At 41.3% G+C, this 20,057-nt stretch overlaps 1 protein-coding gene across 1 annotated transcript in view; it reads right to left on the bottom strand.

Moving 5' to 3' along the window:
* Positions 1-18,833, bottom strand: part of LRRC8C (leucine rich repeat containing 8 VRAC subunit C) — an 82,331-nt gene extending 63,498 nt beyond the window's left edge. Inside the window, exon 1 of the mRNA XM_043575529.1 lies at positions 18,556-18,833. The gene's annotated coding sequence lies outside the window, so the exon portion shown is untranslated. The remainder of the gene's footprint in view (positions 1-18,555) is intronic.
* Between the last annotated feature and the right edge of the window lie 1,224 nt (positions 18,834-20,057).

Genomic DNA, 20,057 nt, shown 5'->3' with positions numbered 1-20,057 from the left:
GGCTGAAGTCGGATGAGGCATGCGGTCATATTAAGCATCTTTCTTCTAAACCACAATGGCCACTGCTTACTGAGCCCCCTACCATCCTCAGGTGGACATATGAAGATATGATATGCTCCTACTCAGGACACCAGCATGATTTTAATAGTATTTTGATAGAAAACTTAAAGGTAGTTTCTATAAATTTCCTTCTCAGTGATTACAGTTGCTGCGCACATCTAGGGTGATATAAAGTCCTTATTCCAAAACAGTATATGCCCACAATAAAACTAATAAAAATATTCCTGTTATTACCTTATATGTATATATTACCTCTTTGAACATCTACATTCCCAGAACTCTAAGTTTAGTAATAAACAACCACATTAATCTAAAAAATAAAAGTCATCTCTACTTTCATTTTGTTCAACGTGATGTACTGGTTACAATGCAAATTTTACAGCTAGAAATTTATAGGGGGTTTGAAATCTAGCTCTGTGCCAACCTCTTTAAATTACGTGCACTTAGAAAAGTGCCTGGCAGTAAATATGACAATTATCAACCTCATTATTTAATTAAGAAAATATTAGCTAGGCTTCTCTCTTGGGAAGATTCTGGATCCTCAAAAATCCTATTTACTCTGTTTCTTTATATCTAATGTTCATAGAATGTGCCCAAAAAGTACTCCCAAATTGTGGTGACCTCTTTAAAACATTTGCTAATTTTTTCCCTTGCCTCGAGATTGGCCAGTTTCTGTGGCACCTGGGTGGCTCAGTCAGTTGGGCGTCCGACTTTGGCTCAGGCCATGACCTCAGTTTGTGGGTTCTAGCCCCACATCGGGCTCTGTGCTGATGGCTCAGAGCCTGGGGCCTGCTTTGGATTCTGTATCTCCCTCTTTCTGCTCCTCCCCTGCTCATGCTCTGTCTCTCTCTGTCTCTCAAAAATAAATGTTAAGGGGCGCCTGGGTGGCTCAGTCGGTTAAGCGTCCGACTTCAGCCAGGTCACGATCTCGCGGTCCGTGAGTTCGAGCCCCGCGTCGGGCTCTGGGCTGATGGCTCAGAGCCTGAAGCCTGCTTCCGATTCTGTGTCTCCTTCTCTCTGTGCCCCTCCCCCATTCATGCTCTGTCTCTCTCTGTCTCAAAAATAAATAAATGTTAAAAAAAAATTTTTTTTAAATAAAAAAAAATAAATGTTAAAAAAAAAAGGCCAGTTTTTTCAAATCAACCATCTCTAATTCCATTTGTTATCTGTCCTTGTTGTATGATATAATGAAACAAAACCCCATGAAAATGCCAACCTATGCCGGTTCTTGAAGTAGATATCTGCAAACACAGAGGTCTCAGGTGTACAAATCTGCTAGATCCTCCATAGACTATGTGGCTTCTGGACCTTACTCAGCACCTAGCATCTCTGGAGTATGACACAGAGTTTTAGGAAACTCTTGAGTTTAAGAAGATCTTAATGATAATGATAAGGTCAACTGAGTAACTGAACTGAAGAACAAAGGCCCATCCCTACCCCACACCTTCAGGTGGTTACACCTGCTAGTGTGAAGAACACAGCACTTTGGAAAGGCTGTCTGAGTGCTGCCATCTACGAACACAGCTGCCTTTCTGAGGTCTACAGCATGGTCAGCAGCTGTGCTCCTATGTTCCTTGTGCCTTCGGCTATAAGATAGCAGTACCATTGTGGGAGAGATCACTTATTGCCTTCCAGTATCTAGTCTCTCCTTTTTACATAATAGAGAATACCTGTTCCAACCTCCTTGCAGGCAGGGGTGATCATGTGACTTAGTTCTAGCCAGTGAAATATAAAGAGAAAAAATATAGTCAATTCGGAGTTGTGTCCTTAAAAGCAAGGAGTTTACCCTTAACATATCCTCCTCCCCTCTTCTAAGCTGGGATGAAGGTTTAGTATTCAGGATCTTCAACCATGCCAGTGAGGGATACACAATAGCAAGAGCAGAGCATCAAGACATGTGGAGGATGAACTCTTGACATCATAGATCCACATGACTGTGTTCCTACTAGTATGAGAGAGAATGTCCTTTCTTGTTTGTCACTATTAGGGATGGAGGAGGCAGAGATTTTGACAGTACTTGCATTCATAACTTAACTCTTTAGTTGCATGTGACACTGCTCACACTGGAGGAGGTGAATGCATGCCAGCTAGGGAGTGTGAGAAGTCATAGGTTCCACACGGCCTATTTTCCAGGCACACTGGCTTCACTCAAAAGATTAAAAATTTTTTTTACCTTTATTTATTTTTGATAAACAGAGAGAGACAGAGCACAAGTGGGGGAGGGGCAGAGAGAGAGAAGGAGACACAGAATTGGAAGCAGGTTCCAGGCTCCAAGGTGTCAGCACAGAGCCCGACGTGGGGCTCGAACTCACAAACCGTGAGATCGTGACCTGAACTGAAGCCGGACACTTAACCGACTGAGCCACCCAGGTGTCCCTCTACTCAAAGATTTTGGATGAAAAGAAAGTGTCACATTGAAACCAACTAGGGTGTGGTTTAATGTGCATTTTAGAGTTAAAATACAAGATAATAAATGAAATTTGGTGCTTCAAACAATGCTTCTGGCTCTACTCCAGATTTATGAAACGAGCTGAAATTCTGAAAGTCTGATTTCTGAAAAATCTCTTCTATCCCGAGGGAGGCTCTGATAGACAGTATGAACAGCATTACTTGTAGAAAGAACATTAGACTGGACGTTCAAGGTTCTAGACCAAACTCTACTACTGACTATACTGTATTAGACCAGTCCTAGTGCCCTGGTGCTTGTTACAAAAATAAAACAGAACCACATGCCTATATGTTCAGCCAATATGCACTATTAAACACACACACACACACACACACACACACACACACACACACACAGACTAATGGGTTGCATGAGGGATAAAGATAATGTAGACATGATCTTGAAAGGCAGTGAGATGTGAGGTACTGTAATTCTGGCACAATGACGTCTAACTGGAAGCCTTCCAGAAAAGGGCTGCTTACCATCTTAACACCTATTATGAAGCTCTTTGGTAGAAAAATTCTACAACTCCCACAGTACTCCTAAACAGCTTTCTATGCTTCATTATTAAATATGAACACACCATTACAGATTACCAGCCATCTCTGGGGAATGCCTCCAACCTGAAAGACGGATCTAAACAAACACATAATCAAGAGTGAATGAACACACAGAAAAACCAAAAGCAGGAGAAACACACAAAGCAGATTGTAACAGATCACACTTAAAAGACTCCAACCTATATTTAATATCCTCAGAGCGCTAGCAGAAGATACTGTGTCCATAAAATAAACACATCAGAAGAAACTTGGAAATTAAAAATAAGATAATAAAAAAGTCAATCTAAGGGTTAGGTTGCAACCTGGAGGAAATTCACTGTAAAGTCAAAAAGGCAAAGGGAAGAAAAACCAGAAATATAGATTCCAGATCTGATAGCTGAAAACAGAAATTGTACTTGTAAAGAGTCTGATAGCTGAAAATGGAAATCTTATTTGTAAAAAGTAAAAAAGATAAAATGAGCAGGGAATTATTGCAAGAAAATTTCCCCAAACTGCAGGATATGAGACTCAATATTTAAAAAGGCTGACTAAAGTGTCCAGCACAACGAATGCATATAAATACCTGTACCATCATGAGATTTCAGAATTTTAGGCATAAAGAGAAGATCCTAAAAGCTTCTGTGAGAGAGGAGGTTAGAGGGTACATACAAAGAAACAAAATTCAAATCAGCATAAGACTTTTCAGTAACAACACTGAACACCAGAAGATAATGGTTAAAAAAAAACAACTTTAGAACTCTTAGTGAAATAGTTTTTTGTTGTTGTTTTGAATGCAGGGCTCGAACTCACGACCCTGAGATCAAGACCTGAGCTGAGATCAAGAGTCCGATGCTTAACTGACTGAGCTACCTGGTGCCCTCAAAAGTAATTGTTAATTTAGAGTTCAGTATCCAGCCAAACTAACTTTCAATTCTGAGAGAATAAATAATAGATTTTAGACTCTGAAATGTTCAGAAAACTTACACTCACATGTGCAATTTAAGAAATAAAACAGATGAACATAGGGGGAGGAGGGGAAAAGAGAGAAGCAAACCATAAGAGACTCTCAATTATAAAGAACAAATGCAGGGTTGATGGAGGGAGGTGGGAGTGGGATGGGCTAGATGGGTGACAGGTGGGTTTTAAGGAGGCAATTGTGAAAAGCACTGGGTGTTGCATGTAAGTCACTAAATTTGACTCCTGAAACCAATATTACCCTATATGTTAACTAACTAGAATTTAAATAATAACTTGAAACAAACAAAAAAAGTACAGAGGGATGTAAAGGCAATTAAAAAATCCCTCTCTTAAATCCCAGCTTTAGATATTCAGCTGGGGCGCCTGGGTGGCTTGGTCGGTTAAGCGTCCGACTTCGGCTCAGGTCATGATCTCACGGTCCATGAGTTTGAGCCCCGCGTCGGGCTCTGTGCTGACAGCTCAGAGCCTGGAGCCTCTTTCAGATTCTGTGTCTCCCTCTCTCTCTGCCCCTCCCCTGTTCATGCTCTGTCTCTCTCTGTCTCAAAAATAAATAAACGTTAAAAAAAATTAAAAAAGAAATAGATATTCAGCTGCAGACTTGACATTTACCATTGAGTGTTTACTAGGCATTTCAAAATCAATCAGTCCAAAACAATCCTTCATTTCACCCCCAAATCTGCTCTTCCCACATCTTCTACATTTCAGTTCCTCTGGTCCAAAACCTTGAATTCCGACTTTATTTTCTCAAATCCAGGTCTATTGTGTCTGCACACCTACCGGGCCCACCTTTACAGTATCTCCAGAATAGGAACATTTCTCATTACACTAGGACCTGAGCCACCAACATATCTCGTGTGGTTTACTGCAACAGCTTCCTAACAGTCTCCGTGCTTACCTGCTTGCCTCCTATAACCTAGTCTCTTCTCTGCCTCTGTTTCTCAAAGTGTGCCTTTTCAGGAAATCAGTAAGTTCAAAGAATACTACACATTACCTGCTTTTTTAATTCTCATTTTCTCATGAGTATACAAGGGAGTTTTCTAGAAGCTACATGACATGTGATAGTGAACAGACTGAATGCCAAACACTGAGGAAATTGTAAAAATGTAAACACTGTCATTTTCTCTTTTTTGGGTGAAAATATAGTTATTTTCATTAGAAAATGTTCTCTGTGTTAACATGTAGTGGCTTTATTAATGTTATTTTAAAATAAAAACTTAGTTTTAAATTCCTAATATGGTAAATATCTACAGATATAAACCACACAAAGCTCTGTCTTTATATAATTTTTTAACTATATAAAAATTTCAATAATTGTAAAAATTTTTTTCCACTTTTTAAATAAGCTTTTAAATTCCAATATAGTTAACATACAGTGTTATATTAATTTAAGGTGTACAATATAGCAATTCAACAATTCTATACATTATTCAGTGCTCATCATGAAAAGTGTACTCTTTAATCCCCATCACCTATTTCACCCATCCCCCCATCCACTTCCCCTCTGGTAACCATCAGTTTGTTCTCTAGAGTTAAGAGAAATCTGTGCGTTTAACAATCCATACCCTTCATATGTTTGGTAGCTACTGATGAAGAGGACAGAACCCTGGCCTATGAGCTTGGAGTCCTGGATTCCTATCAGGGTCTCCATGATTTACTTCATAACTTCATTTTATTTTTTTAATTTTATTTTTTAAAATTTACATACAAATTAGTCAGCATATAGTGCAACAATGATTTCAGGAGTAGATTCCTTAGTGCCCCTTACCCATTTAGCCCATCCTCCCTCCCACACCCCCTCCAGTAACCCTCAGTTTGTTCTCCATATTTATGAGTCTCTTCTGTTTTGTCCCCCTCCCTGTTTTTATATTAGTTTCCCTTCCCTTATGTCCATCTGTTTTGTCTCTTAGAGTCCTCATATGAGTGAAGTCATATGATATTTGTCTTTCTCTGACTAATTTCACTTAGCTTAATACCCTCTAGTTCCATCCACGTAGTTGCAAATGGCAAGATTTCATTCTTTTTGATTGCGGAGTAATACTCCATTGTATATATATACCACATCTTCTTTATCCATTCATCCATCAATGGACATTTGGGCTCTTTCCATACTTTGGCTATTGTTGATAGTGCTGCTATAAACATGGGGGTGCATGTGTCCCTTCAAAAGAGTACACCTGTATCCCTTGGATAAATACCTAGTAGTGCAATTGCTGGGTCATAGGGTAGTTCTATTTTTAGTTTTTTTGAGGAACCCCCATACTGTTTTCCAGAGTGGCTGCACCAGCTTGCATTCCCAAATAATTTTTTAAGAGTGAAAGGCCCTGAGGCCAAAAAATTAGCTAAGGGCTTCTCTACACTGCCACCAGAGTGATCCTTTTAAAAGTCAAGTCAGATTTTGACCCTCATTTCCTTGCAATCCTCTAATGGCTCCTCATTTCACCCGAGTAGAAGTGGACAAAAATAAAATCTTTAAAAAGGGGGGGGGGGCGGCTGCTGGGGCATCTAGGTGGCTCAGTGGGTTGAGTGTCCTGACTTTGGCTCAGGTTGGGATCACACGGTTCCTGAGTTTGAGCCCCACATCGGGCTGGCTGCTGTTTGCGCAAAGCCCACTTTGGATCCTCTGTCCCCCTCGCCCTTTCCCTCCCCTTCTTGCATTCTCCCAAAAATAAATAAATATTTTAAAAAGGGGAGGGTTCTTCGCTGGCTCAGTCGGTGGAGCATGTGACTCTTGATCTCTGGGTTGTGAGTTCAAGCCCCACACTGGGTGTAGAGATAACTTAAAAATAAAAAAAAATTTTTTTTTTTAGAAGAAGTGGACAAGATACTCCATGAGCCTACAACATCCTCGTTTAACAACTACTACTCTCCCCCTTGCTCAGTGCCCTCCTCTCACTTTGGCCTTCTTGCTGTTCCTCCATCATGCCAAGGATACACCTTTGTACCTGCTGTTCACTCTGCCTAGATTGCTCTTTCCGCAGATGTGGATGGCTCCGTCCCCGAGTCCAGGTCTTCGCCTTCCGAGCCATATTTTTAATTGTTTCCCTTTCTGGATAATTCAATACATGCAAATATTTCCTTGTCCCCCTGTGGTAGTACTGTCCCTTACCTTTGCCATGCACGTATTTGTTTGCCTTACCCCCTCTGCCACAGAGTAAGTCTTCAGGGACAATGGCTGGTTTTTAATCTCCTCAAAGGATAGCAGGTCTGGTGGTTTGCACCCAATATAGTCTTAAATGAAAAATACATGATCTCGAGGGATTATCTGGCTAAACCTTCAGGCAAGACCATATTCAACCCATGACAGAGAGCCCCAATGCTACTCTATTTTTAAAGTATCTTAAAGACCCAACCTCTATGAAAATTCGTGTAAAGGCTGATGTCTTGATGTCATCCTCATTCCGCAGATTAAATTTTTACCTCTTTTGAGAAGAGATGTATAATCACTCCTCACACTCAGTTGGAGACCCCTTTATACCCTTGGAATTGTAACATTTCTCCTCATCCTCTTAATCTGAGCTGAAACATCCCAATTCTTTTCATTTTTTCCACATAGATTCAGTTTTTCAATGTTTTAATTTAATCCTCTTTGTGATGGTCTTCTGACTTCCTTCCAAATTTTTCATCTTCCTGCTTATTTGTGTAGTCCTAAATTAAACCGTAAGAGCTAGTGTGGCGTCAGAGGTTCCTAGAGTCTGCTTTTCTTTTACTGCATCCTGGGTATGCTTTTAAAATATACAATACATTGCCTTGTAAAAGAAAAATTGTTCCTAATCTGTTTGTCTGATATAACTTGCAACCTCCTCCCAGAAAGAAATGTGCTCTCGATACAATGCTTAAGTAGTTGAGTCTCATGAACTTTAATGACATTAAGATTTGTTCTCGGAAATCAGTTACCACCCACACAGCTGACCGGCTGTCAACCACGTTTAGTAGCCTTTAACCAATATTATTTTCTTCTGATGTTGAATCTAATGCTTTTCTAACCATTCTTTTCTCCCATAAAATGTCCCTACCAAGAGCAAATCTTTCAATTAGCCTACTAGGGAGCTTTTCCCTTTCAAGAAGTTTGTTACATACTAACAATGAAGTCGGGGGGGGGGGGGGGGGGGTTGTTTTGTTTTGTTTTGTTTTTGTTTTTAGTAAATGAAGAGATAAGTAATCTTGTTCTATAAAGGGAGAGACAATAAGTATTTAGGCTTTTCAGGTCACATATAATCTGTGTTGCATATTCTTTTTAAAAAATTTTAAACAACCTTCCAAAATGTAGAAACTAATTTCAGCAAGTGAGCCAGATAAAAACAGGTTGCAGACCTCAAACTACATGGGTCACAGTTTGCCAATTCCTAGTGGAATGGGTCTTGAAGTTTCAATGGAGACTCAAAAGAAGCAGAGCTGTGGGCAGCCTCTGGATCAAGGACCCTCAAGGCATGTTTGCCAATGAGATCCTGTATGTTTCTCTTCCTGAGCCTTGGAGTTTTTGCTGCAATTTAAGCACTTCAATGTGAAAGTCTAAAGGCCATCGGAAAGGAATCTCACCCTACGAGACTTAGATAACTTGTCATCCAAGTTGAGAGCCTGGAGAGCAGTTTGGGCCCTAAGAATTGGCTGCACTTGGGGGTGAAGTTAAAATAGAACTCCTCCCCAGAATGAGGTTAGAGAGGTATACTGACACAAAGGATTCCCTAGAAGAGAAGTCAAGGGTAGAACCCAAAGTTTCTGTTCCATGTTTGAAGTTTGAGGATTTCTATGGCCAGTGTTTTGTATTTGACACACTCCATGGCTGAATGTCTGTTATTTTACTAAGAACAATCAAAGCCCTTAGAAAGAAAGTTGAGGATGAGCAAACGTATGCATTGTTAAGAAACAAAGTATCCAAAACTTAGAAATGAGACAAAGGGAAGGCAGTACACTCTTTCAAGGTAATATTAAAGAACTGTTTAACTGGCTCACCCAAAGGTTATTTAGGGAATATAGCTTTCTTTGACTTGCTAATTACTGCTGATTCAATTCCAGACTTGTAGATTTTTGTCCAGTAGGAAACAAACAAACAAACACTGGTGTGTGTGTGTGTGTGTGTGTGTGTGTGTGTGTGTGTTTTAATAGCCCTGAAGGACTCTACCTAATTTTTGTATCTAACTGAGAAATGTTATTCTAACATTCTTTTTTCAGATAGTTCCTTGAACGCTCTTTGAACCAGCTGGCTTCTTTATTAAGAACCTGAATAATTCCTCGACATGTTCATTCTATATTAAGAGTCATGTTCAACTTTTTGAAAATTATCCTTTGACAACATTCACAGAAGCCTTAAGTTATTTTGTGTCTTGGTTGCAGTGGGTTTGTGCATATATTTACATTTGTCTAAAAGTTAAAATTGCATGTAGGAATTTATTCAGGGGTTTTCTGTTCATTTGCCTGTATCTGGAAGTGGTTATTTATAGTGTTCTGCTTTTATGGTGAGTGAGTCCTTTGGGCCCCTATGAAGCGTTAGCTTCCCACTTGCTCAGAACATCTCTAAGAATGAAGGTTCAGTGGTTGCAGGAGTTCGTCTTTTGTGTGTTAGGAGAATACCTGTTTAAACAAATAGATTCACTTTGAAAGGAAGGGAAAAGGGAAATCTGTCTGGGTGATTTCACAAGGGTGTGAAGAGAAAAGGTTAGGGGAAATTTCTGCCAGGTCTTGGTCGGACAGTGAATTAAAAGAATAGTACTAAATAGACTGAAACGGGTCCAATTAACCAAGGTAGTCTCTCCATCACCATCCCCTGCAAAAGAGCAGTGCCTGGAAAAAATGTTAACCAATGAGAGGTATTTTACTTTCACAGGTGACTTTCCCTCTTTCCAGAGAGAAACTAACAAGACTGTAGACTTTCAAATGAATGGAGTTCACATTTTTTAGGCAGAAGCTAATAAACACTTACATACTTCTAGACTAAGGGAATATGAAAAATATCCCCCTCCACCCTACAATAAAAAGAGGAAAAAAATGCACAAAAGGGAAGTTTGGCGTTAATGGGTGGTGTCCCGGTCACTAAGGATAAGGAACCAGAAAATATACAAATAATTATGTAGTCAGTCTTCAGCAGGCCTTTTCATATTTCTTAACCAGAACTGTTATTCCAAAATTTAAAGAGATTTTAGTTGCACTTTACTAGTACTTTGCAAACTGTGGCTGAATTATATTAAAATTCAAAATTCAGCGGATACTTCTGATGATGAATACTTAGACAAATTAAACTATCTTGTTAATTTTCATTAAAGAGCCAGTTAAATGCCTCAGCCCTGATTTTATTCTAATTTGGGATATGATGCAAAAATTATACTCATTTACATCAAACTCATTTACATCAAAATTTTAAACACACAGTTGCATACAACCCACCAATTCTATTTCTACATGCATCTATCCAACAGAGAAATGAAAACCTATGTCCACACAGAAACTTGTATACCAACATTCATAGGAGTATTTCTCAGAACCTAAATGTCTAGCAACTGATAAATGCATAAAGAAAATATGGCATATCTATACAATATTGTTTGGCAGTACAAAGGCAAGGACTACTGATAGATATTACAACATGGATAAACCTCAAATGTATGCTAAATGAAAGAAGACACTCACAAAAGATCACATATTGTAGGATACCATTTACATGAAATGTGTGCACAATAGGCAAATCTATAGATATAGAAAACAGATTGGTGTCTTTTGACAGCTCAGGAGGAAGAGAAGTGGGAGGGTACAGTGGGGAGTGATAGCCAATGGGTACAGGTTTCTTTTTGGAGTGATGAAAATGTTGTACAATTAGATTATACTGAAGAATTCTGTAACTGTACTAAAAAACCACTGAATTGTATACTTTAAGCAAGTATTATAGTATACAACATATCTCAATAAAGTTGTTAAAATGTATTTTAGCTTATGTATGATTGATACGTTCTCTGATAAGATGTATATTTAATTGGAAGTTACTGAATTCCTTGTATTTATCTCACAGATCAGATCATTATCTACACTAAAAGTTTAAGTGCTTGTAGATATGTTCAAAATTGAATTATAACCATTCAATGGTATAAGCATTCATACAACCATTATAACTATTTCTCTAATGATGGTTGTAAATTTTAGGCAATGCTACAATAATGTGAAACAATGGATGTTGTATTTCTTTGAGATATATATATATATATATATATATATATATATATATATACTTTTTTAAATTTTTTTAATGTTTATTTATTTTTGAGCGAGAGAGGCAGAGTGCGAGTAGGGGAGGGGCATAGAGAGGGAGACACAGAATCTGAAGCAGGCTGCAGGCTCTGAGCTGCATGAGATCGAGCATGAAGCCTACCTGGGATTGTCTCTCTCTGCCCCTTCCCTGTGCACACACATGTGCATACATGTGCTCTCTCTCAAAATAAACAAACATTAAAAACAATTAGATAATGAATAATCTTTGACAAAGTACTATCATGTGATAATTTAAATTTACATATCATATATACAAACATAATTTATTCTTCATAACATTCAAATAATGATTATAAACACTATTTTATAACACGCTTTATAAAGTTAATTTTATCTCAAAAAGTAAAGTTTCCCATTTTAAATACTGTCATCCCCAGTGCTTAGCTTATGCGATTTATATGATAAATAACATATACTGAGATACAATTATTTTTTGAAAGAGCTTAATAGATAACTGATAACTGAGAAAGAAAAATAATTATTATTATTATTTAAAGTTTATTTATGTATGGGGGGAGGGAAGACAGAGTGAGAGAGAAAGAATTGCAAGCAAGCTCCATGCTCAATCATGAGATCATGACTTGAGCTGAAATCAAGAGTTGAATGCTTAACTGACTGAGCCACCCAGGTGCCCCAAAAGAAAAATTATTTTTGAGATGACCTTTTCTCAGTATGAGGCTGTAAAATCATTTGCTTATATATCCTACCCGGATAGCAAGTTATTTTTTTCTTCACCCAGCCCCATCTATTATTTCAAAAGGGGCAATTAGCTTTTTTGCTTTTGTACTGCTTTTTGGTATTCCTAAATTATAAATAACTGAAAGCAAACAAGCAGAGTAATAAGAGATTCCTGGCCTCGAGAGATATTAAAATTCTGACATGTTGTATAACTTTCCGATTTAGTTGTTAGTAAATACGACTACCAACAATATGGCTTCTCTTGTCACTGAGCATCTGTATTCTTATATGACATTTTATAATTGTTCTTTTAAGATTATGTTCCAAATTTGAAGCAATAAAGATTTTTTATACTCAGGACATATTTGATACACACTAGACAGTATCCAGGTGGCATCAAAGGTTTGCTCCCTCTCCTACAAGCCAGATTATGGCATTCATAAGTAATAGAGATGCTAGCAATCATTAGCTTTAATTGATTTGCTCCCTAATTCCTTAATTAGGTCAACAGTAGGCTGCTCTGTGTATTGCAATCACATTATGGGGAAAGCTATCAAGCAGAAAAAAAAGTCAATAGGTAAGATGTTATTTAAAAAAAAATTATTTTAGAGACAGAGAGAGCATGAGTCAGGGAGAGGGAGAGAGAAGGAATCTCAAGCAGGCTCCACGCTGAGCATGAAGCTCAACACAGGACTTGATCCCAGAACTCTAGGATCATGACCTGAGCACAAATCAAGAGTCGGAAGCTCAACCGACTAAACCACCCAGGCGTCCTGATAGGTAAAATGTTATTAATGTGACTATAATGTTAGGTACACTCTCAGGACAAGTAAAATCATCTACATGTTTACATACAAGGGCCGACTGAAATAGTGACTGACAACATATTTACTTCTAAGCTTTTTTGGTAAATTTTGAATACCTGCAATTCAGTTAGAGATTAGTGGGGCACTTATTGTTAGTTGCTGCTTTGTAGATTCCTTAGATTATGGAATCTTCTCTTCTTTCTTTCTTTCTTTCTTTTTTTTTTGAGAGAAAGAGACCATGAGCAGGGGTGGGGGAGAGGGAGACAGAGAGAATCCCAAGCAGGCTCTGCACTGTCATGCGGAGCCTGATGCTGGGCTTGAACTCATGAACCATGAGATCATGACCTGAGCTGAAGTCAAGAGTCAGACACAACCGACTGAGCCACCCAGGTGCCTCTGGAATCCTAATTTCTAATCACAAAGTTATAGGGAGAGATATTTTTGCTACATCCTTTCTAATCTTTTATGTCTTTAATTTTTTCATCATTATTACATTTGCTAGCCTCCTGTATAATGTGGAGTGGGGATAAGACTTATGCTTGGAAACCAGCTACCCAGTGACCCAGTTAATTGCTGATTGTAAGTCAAGAGTCTAGTAACCTTTAATGCACATTTTGTATTTGGTCTCACAATTGTGTCTGACCATCCATTACTTTTATAAAATGGCCTTAGTAAGAATGAATTTTCTTTTTAAAAAAAAATTTTTTTTTCAACGTTTATTTATTTTTGGGACAGAGAGAGACAGAGCATGAACGGGGGAGGGGCAGAGAGAGAGGGAGACACAGAATCGGAAACAGGTTCCAGGCTCTGAGCCATCAGCCCAGAGCCTGACGCGGGGCTCGAACTCACGGACCGCGAGATCGAGACCTGGCTGAAGTCGGACGCTTAACCGACTGCGCCACCCAGGCGCCCCAAGAATGAATTTTCAAGCTGACATACCAGAAACCTTTTTTCTTATATGTCAGACTAAAATAAAACGTTAACAAATACACTATTCTAAATACTGGTGATACAGAAATGAACATACCCAAACAAAACTCTGGCATATTCGTATGGTAGGCTTGTTTATTGTTCTTCAAGATATAATCATATGCTTTCCTTAAGTAAATTTTATTGCTTATTTTTGACTGTTTCCTTTTATTTTATTTTAATTTTGCCAAGCTTATTTCTAATCCTTGCTTCAACACCAAGCTACTCTATTCACCATGAAGCCATTTAAAGAAATATCAGATACATGTTTTCTGTTATGCCATCCAGATTCGTAGATAAAATGCCTAAGCCCTCAACTCAGATCCAAAGCCTAGACATACCTCCGGCTAGCTCCTCAACTTTAACCACTCTCTGATTTCACAGATCCACATAGCTTTGCATTAACTACAAAGTTGTGTATGCTGGACAGTATTTCCTAACTTTGCTGATAATAACATTATCCTGGACCTAAGGTCAAGGGAAATAATACAAATTAGCCTGATGGTGTTTTCCTAATGAAGCTATTCTCACAGTTATTTTGAAAAAAATCAAGGTGTTATTAGATTAATCCTCTATAATATTTTTTTCCAGAAGTTGGATTATATTTTTCCCATTTCAAAAAAAAACATATTTAAAGTGGCTTCAATTGTCTAAGCCTCAACAATATTTAAGAAAGACTACTTAATTTGTATTGATGCGACAAGGTCTTCAAATACACAGAATGAACTCATAGGACTCATGACCTTTCATATATTTAGCTTATTTAGTGACATTTGTCCAGGATTTATTTTGGAGTCCTGACTTCATATTTTGCTCCTAATTTCCAATCACACATAGAAGTATTTCCATATACATATTTCATGACCCTAAGAAGGATAACTTCTAGTTACACTATCAAATTTCATAATCAGAATTTAAAGCAATAGAAAGGGGAAAAGATACATCCCCAGCTAGTAGGTTAGAAACGTTCCTGTCACATATACCATATACTTATCCCGTGACTATATCTTGAGCAGCTATGTCTCAGGCACTGTGCAGGTGCTGTGGATACAGACATGCACAAGGCAGATATGGTCTCTGCCCTGAGGGAGAGGCTTCAGTGCAGCTCCAAAAATCAAGAGAAAAGATGCTGAAAAATAAATATATTACTGGAGGTTTGAGGGTGAAGGAAAGGAAAAAGAACACTATAGTCAAAGCAAAAGCTACAGGTGATGAGGATGAGTCGTTTGAAGGGAAGGGAGCGTACAGAGCCGATGAGCTCCAGATGCTGAAAGAAGTCAATATACAAAGAAGCCAAGCTCCCCTAATGCTCGTGGCTTCTGAGACCGAACACCAGAAGCCCAGTCTATGATCCCCAGGGAACTGGAGCAAGGAACAGAACACGAGAAAGCCAAGAATGACTTCAGAGCCCCACTCTCCCGTGAGATCATGACCTGAGCTGAAATCAAGAGTCGGACGCTTAACCGACTGAATCACCCAGATGCCCTCAACTGAGAAAGGATTTGCAATGGGAGGTATATGGGCTCAGGAAGGAGGCAGCATTTAGGCTGGGCCTCGAAGAAGATACAGCTAGTAGAGATCTGGTCAAGGGTGAGGTATGTGGTAGGAAGATACTGGGATTGTCATGGTGCCTTGAGTGATAAGCAAGGCTGAGAAATCAGGAGAGGCAGAAAACAGGAAAGTGTGTTTGCCAAAAATTACAAATTCCAACTCACTGAAATATGGCTAGTGAAGTTCTAAAAAAAAATATGCAGAATGGAGCAAAGAAAAAACTGCATTAGGTGAGCAAATGTTTTTAAGTCAGGACTACAAAAAAAGGATGTGATTCAAAAGTTAAAGATGCTAAACACTTGATTAGATGTTTGTATAGTTGAAGAATGAATCACTGATAGCAATGACTAATCACTAGGTGCATGTAAAATATACACGGAGTTAAATACAGCAGAAATTTCAATCAGTGCTAGGATACAGGGGTGTTAATCCTTACCACTTACTGAACACCTACCAGGTGACAGGAGCTGTCCTTTATATGGATTGTTACACTTAGTCCACAAAATAATCCAACCAAGCAGGTTTTATTAACCTCATTATACATAAAGAAACTGGGGCTCAGAAAAGTTCCACGGCATGAATTCATTTACACTCCTCCTTGATAGCAGAGCCAAATTTTTGGCCAGCTTTTCCCATCTTGAGGCCATGCTCTTTCCCCCATGCCAATCTAGACTGATTTATATTTTAAGAAAAATTAAGTGGATTCAAGGATACGTCCATAGTAATGTCACCCTCATTGGTTATGGGTGCATTTCATATAGTGATCTAGGGCTGGAGATACAGCCTGCACTTCAGGGATGGAATATAAAAACTTGAGAGTGTATTGCAGCCTGAGAACATCATTGTCAAGTGGATGAGAACAGCTGATGAAAAAGAGTAAAATGTTTCCTTAAGTTCTTAATCAGTCATGCAATAGAGATCAACGGCAAGAACACAGGTTTGAGAAACAGAAGGCCCTGGATTCCAAATTTGAAGTCTACTCTATACTAGTTACATGGAAAACCATGGACAGGTGATTTTACTTCTTCAATCTCAGTTTCCTCATATAGTCATTACGGCAAATTAACAGTAAATTTATGTAGAAATAAGAAAGGCCACTTTGGATAATAGAAAAGTACATCATTAAGGCTAAGGAGAGTTGGTCTCATTCAGGCATTAAGTTAGCTCTCTGGTCTTGGGCAAGTCACAAACTCTCTTCTGTAAAATGTAGACAGTCACCATCTCCCTAAACATTTGTTGTAAGAATCTGAGTATAGTGTATGTTAGGTACCTAGAGCAGCTACACTATAGCAATGTACCATATTAAATCATTAACACAATGTGTGGAAAAATATGTATAACTTTCCACCCTATTTGCTTCTAAACTTGGGCTATATTATAATGTTATTGGTGACTAACTTAAAAATGCTACAGACTATTGGAAAATCATAAAAACAACTTGGTAAAAATTGGGCACCTCAGGAATTTTTAAAACTTGCTAACTTCATATTGTTTTAAAAAGAGAAACTTCACATAAGTGGAAAATCATTCAGTCTTTTCCCTTACGCTCTCTAATCAATCCCCCCCACCCCCCAAAGCATTCCCTTCCAAAACATGCCATGAAACAAAGTACTTAGTCAATCTGGGAAATAAGAGAATAGTACTGTTAACAAAGACTTTGATAATTTTGTTACTAAGAAATCATTAAACGTGCTTGCTATCTCTGATACCATTGTTAAATCGGTAGGACTGATCTGTGGTCAATCCATCATGTGAACCATCAAAAAATATCCATTCTTGCAAAGCTGGTCCCACCCCTCAAAAACAAACTGACCTCAAGACAGGATTTAAATGAATCACTCCAAAGTAAATCGGGGTTACACTCTTGGTCTTCACTATTTGAGCAAGTCAGGAGAAATGCAAATACTAGATTCGAGTTGTATACATCTGTGTCCACACATCCAGCACATGGTTTATCGATCTGAGCAAATTTGGGGAAGTTCAACTTACATTTTGGGTTTAGAAAAATAATTTAAAAATGAAGAAAAAAATGTATACACACATAAGGGTGATTTTGCAGTGTTGTGCCAAACAAGAGGGTTACCATCACTTTGCCTCCTGTCCCATCTAGATGCCATTTTCCTGACTTGTCCATGAAGTAGCCTCATGGATGCCTTAGGACACCACTCCATACCTGTCTGGAAATGTGCCCATTGGTTGAGGCTCCATTTCTTACATTATAAGAGGTATGTGACTAATTCCTCCTCCATAGAGCTGCGACAAATAAGGTCACTCAAGCCTCCCCTTGTCCAGCATTTGCACTCCCACAAAGATTCTTTTTTTTTTTTTTTTTTTTACTTTAAGGAGGATGGGGACTTGCAGGTGTTTTCCTAACTGGTTTGCCGAGAGTTTCAAATGCTTAAAAAGAATCTGAAACCAAGTGAAGTTTGGTCTTCACACTTTGAAATATCCGTCCTGGGACGTGGGCTGGGTGTCTGTGGTTATTCAGAGCTAGGTAAGGTGTGAGCTTTTGAAGGAACTATAATCTGATGCACACCGGCAGGCGTAAGGTGGGGGAGGAAAGAACTGTCTGAGCAGCAAAGAAAGGAATTGGAGTCTATAGAGCACATCCTAAGGTTCCGGTGTTGCTAACTCCATCCCTAACCACCTCGCTGCTGGGAGGGGAAGGACCGGCGACCCTGGCTTGGGTCTCAACCGCCGGCCTAGACACCTGGCCCTCCGGATCCGGCTAAACCCTCTCTCCCCTCCGGTCCCGCAAAGGGGCAGGCGCCGCGCTCTCGTTCGCGTTGGACACCATCAGACTGCTCTCTCCCTGAAAGTGCTAACTTCAGGGGCTTGGGGAGAGCAGACCAGAAGGGCCAGGCTGTGGGGTCTCCGGAGGTTTTCAGGTAGGGAAGAAGGACGACCGCCCCGGTGGTGGCCGCCTTTCCTCCTCGTCCTCCACCCCCGGTGCCCCCACCCCCCCACCAAGTCCGCAGGACCTGCGGCGGCCGCTCTGTGCTCGGCGCCAGGCTGGGGTCCCCGGCCCCGCCGCTGGGGCTGGCGTGGGATGGGTGGGGTAGGGGCTGGCGGGTCCCCGAGCCCTGGCAGCGGGTGGCTCCAAGGACCACACAGTGGGCAGGCGACCACATATTCTGCGCGCCCGAGAGCGGGAGCAGTCAGGGACGCGAGCGAGGCGGGGCGAGCGGTGGCTCCCGCGCACCTAGCGGACCGAGCCCCGCGGTCCTCGGCGGGCCGCCCCTCTCCATCCCTCCGCGGTCCCCGCCCTTACCTCTGGGCGCGAGGGTGCCGGCGGGGAGGGCGCTGGGGAGCGGCGAGCGGTCTCCCGGTCGGACTCAGCGGCGGCCAGCGGCAGCGGGGTCGTCGGCGGGGCCGCTGCTCGGGGCGAGTGGCGCCCGGAGCACTGCGGCCGCGGCCACGGCGGCGTCTTCCTCCTCGTCCTGTTCGCGGGCTCAGAGCCGGGACGCAGCTACCGCCCCAGCCCCGCAGCCCTCCTCCCCTCCGCCTCCCCGGCGGCGGACGGAGCCGCCTCCAGCGCCGCCCCGCGCGCAGCCGGGCCAGCGGCAGCCAGCGCCGCCCAGCGCCCGGCCCCGGGGTCGCCGCCGCCGCCCGCCCCGCGGTCCCAGCCCCGCTGTGACGCAGGCCGCCGTGCCCGGGAACTTCCTCCCCTGCGGAGACCACCCCGCGCCGGGACTGGTCGGCGAGGCTGCCGCCGGCCGCCGGAGGCTTTCTTCTCCAAGTGGGAAACGAACCCTCCCGCGCTCTCCCGCGGGGCCGCTCCGGCCTCCGAGGCGGCCACCTGGCGGCCTCTGCCCGGGGAGCGGGCTGCGTCTAATACCTCCCCCATCGCTAACTGGGCGCGGGAAACCGAGGCTCTTCTGCGCTCTGTGGCCACTCCACTGCCGCAGCTCCTCCCCTGGGTGTTAGAGGGGAGCAGCTACCACTAAAAATAGCCCTTCTGGCAACTCCCCTGCTAGACTGGGGTCTGGGTAGAGATAATCCCTCCTCCTCGTCTCCCGCCCCTCGTGACAACAGAAGGACCCCATAAGAACACAAGAATGGGAAGGGGCGCACTGAGGGAGACGGAGGAGAAAGGTTAAAGCCCGTATCCGTGCACCATGAAGCCCACGAGCCCCAGGACACCCGGCTCCTCTCCAGCAGGAACCCCCATGTTCCTGGACACTGACAGCTGGGCTCCCCTGTCTCTCAGCAGTAGGTTCTAGGGACGCTGAAATTGAGCGCTCCGCCTACAATTGTGAGCTGTGTATAGAAGAGTTGACGGTACTCGTCAAAACCACCTGTTGTTTAAAGAGTATGGGGGAGGGGTTCTCCCTTACTGATTGATCTGAAGTATGTTTTTCTTCTCGTTCTCCTCCCACCCAATTTCAGGATTGAAAGCCAAACTCTGTCTTCTTAGAAGCTGACAACTATCTGTATGGAAAATCTTCTGCCCAGTGAAAAATGTACAGACAAGATTACTAAGTTACATAAAGTCTCCAGGGATGCCTTAGTAATATCAGTTATTCTAAGAGTACCTAAAATTAACCCATTGCTCTGTCCTGGCAGTCAGGAAAAGGCTGATGTTTCTAATTGTCTTTCAGTAGTTGATTTGTTCTTACACAGGAAGCCTTAAGAGGGCAGGTATTTCCTTTTACCCCATTTCTATTTCCAAGTCAAAATGAAAAGAAAATTTGTCCAGAAGCGGTTCTCTTAGCTTTTAACTATTTTCCCCCTACTTGCTTGGAGAACTATCACACTTTTTCCAACTCTTGT

Source organism: Prionailurus bengalensis, chromosome C1 (genome assembly GCF_016509475.1).
Source record: "Prionailurus bengalensis isolate Pbe53 chromosome C1, Fcat_Pben_1.1_paternal_pri, whole genome shotgun sequence".
In the NCBI taxonomy this organism is placed as follows: Eukaryota; Metazoa; Chordata; class Mammalia; order Carnivora; family Felidae; genus Prionailurus; species Prionailurus bengalensis.
Note: the sequence above shows the minus strand (reverse complement) of the source record. Positions and strands in the feature narration are given on the sequence as shown.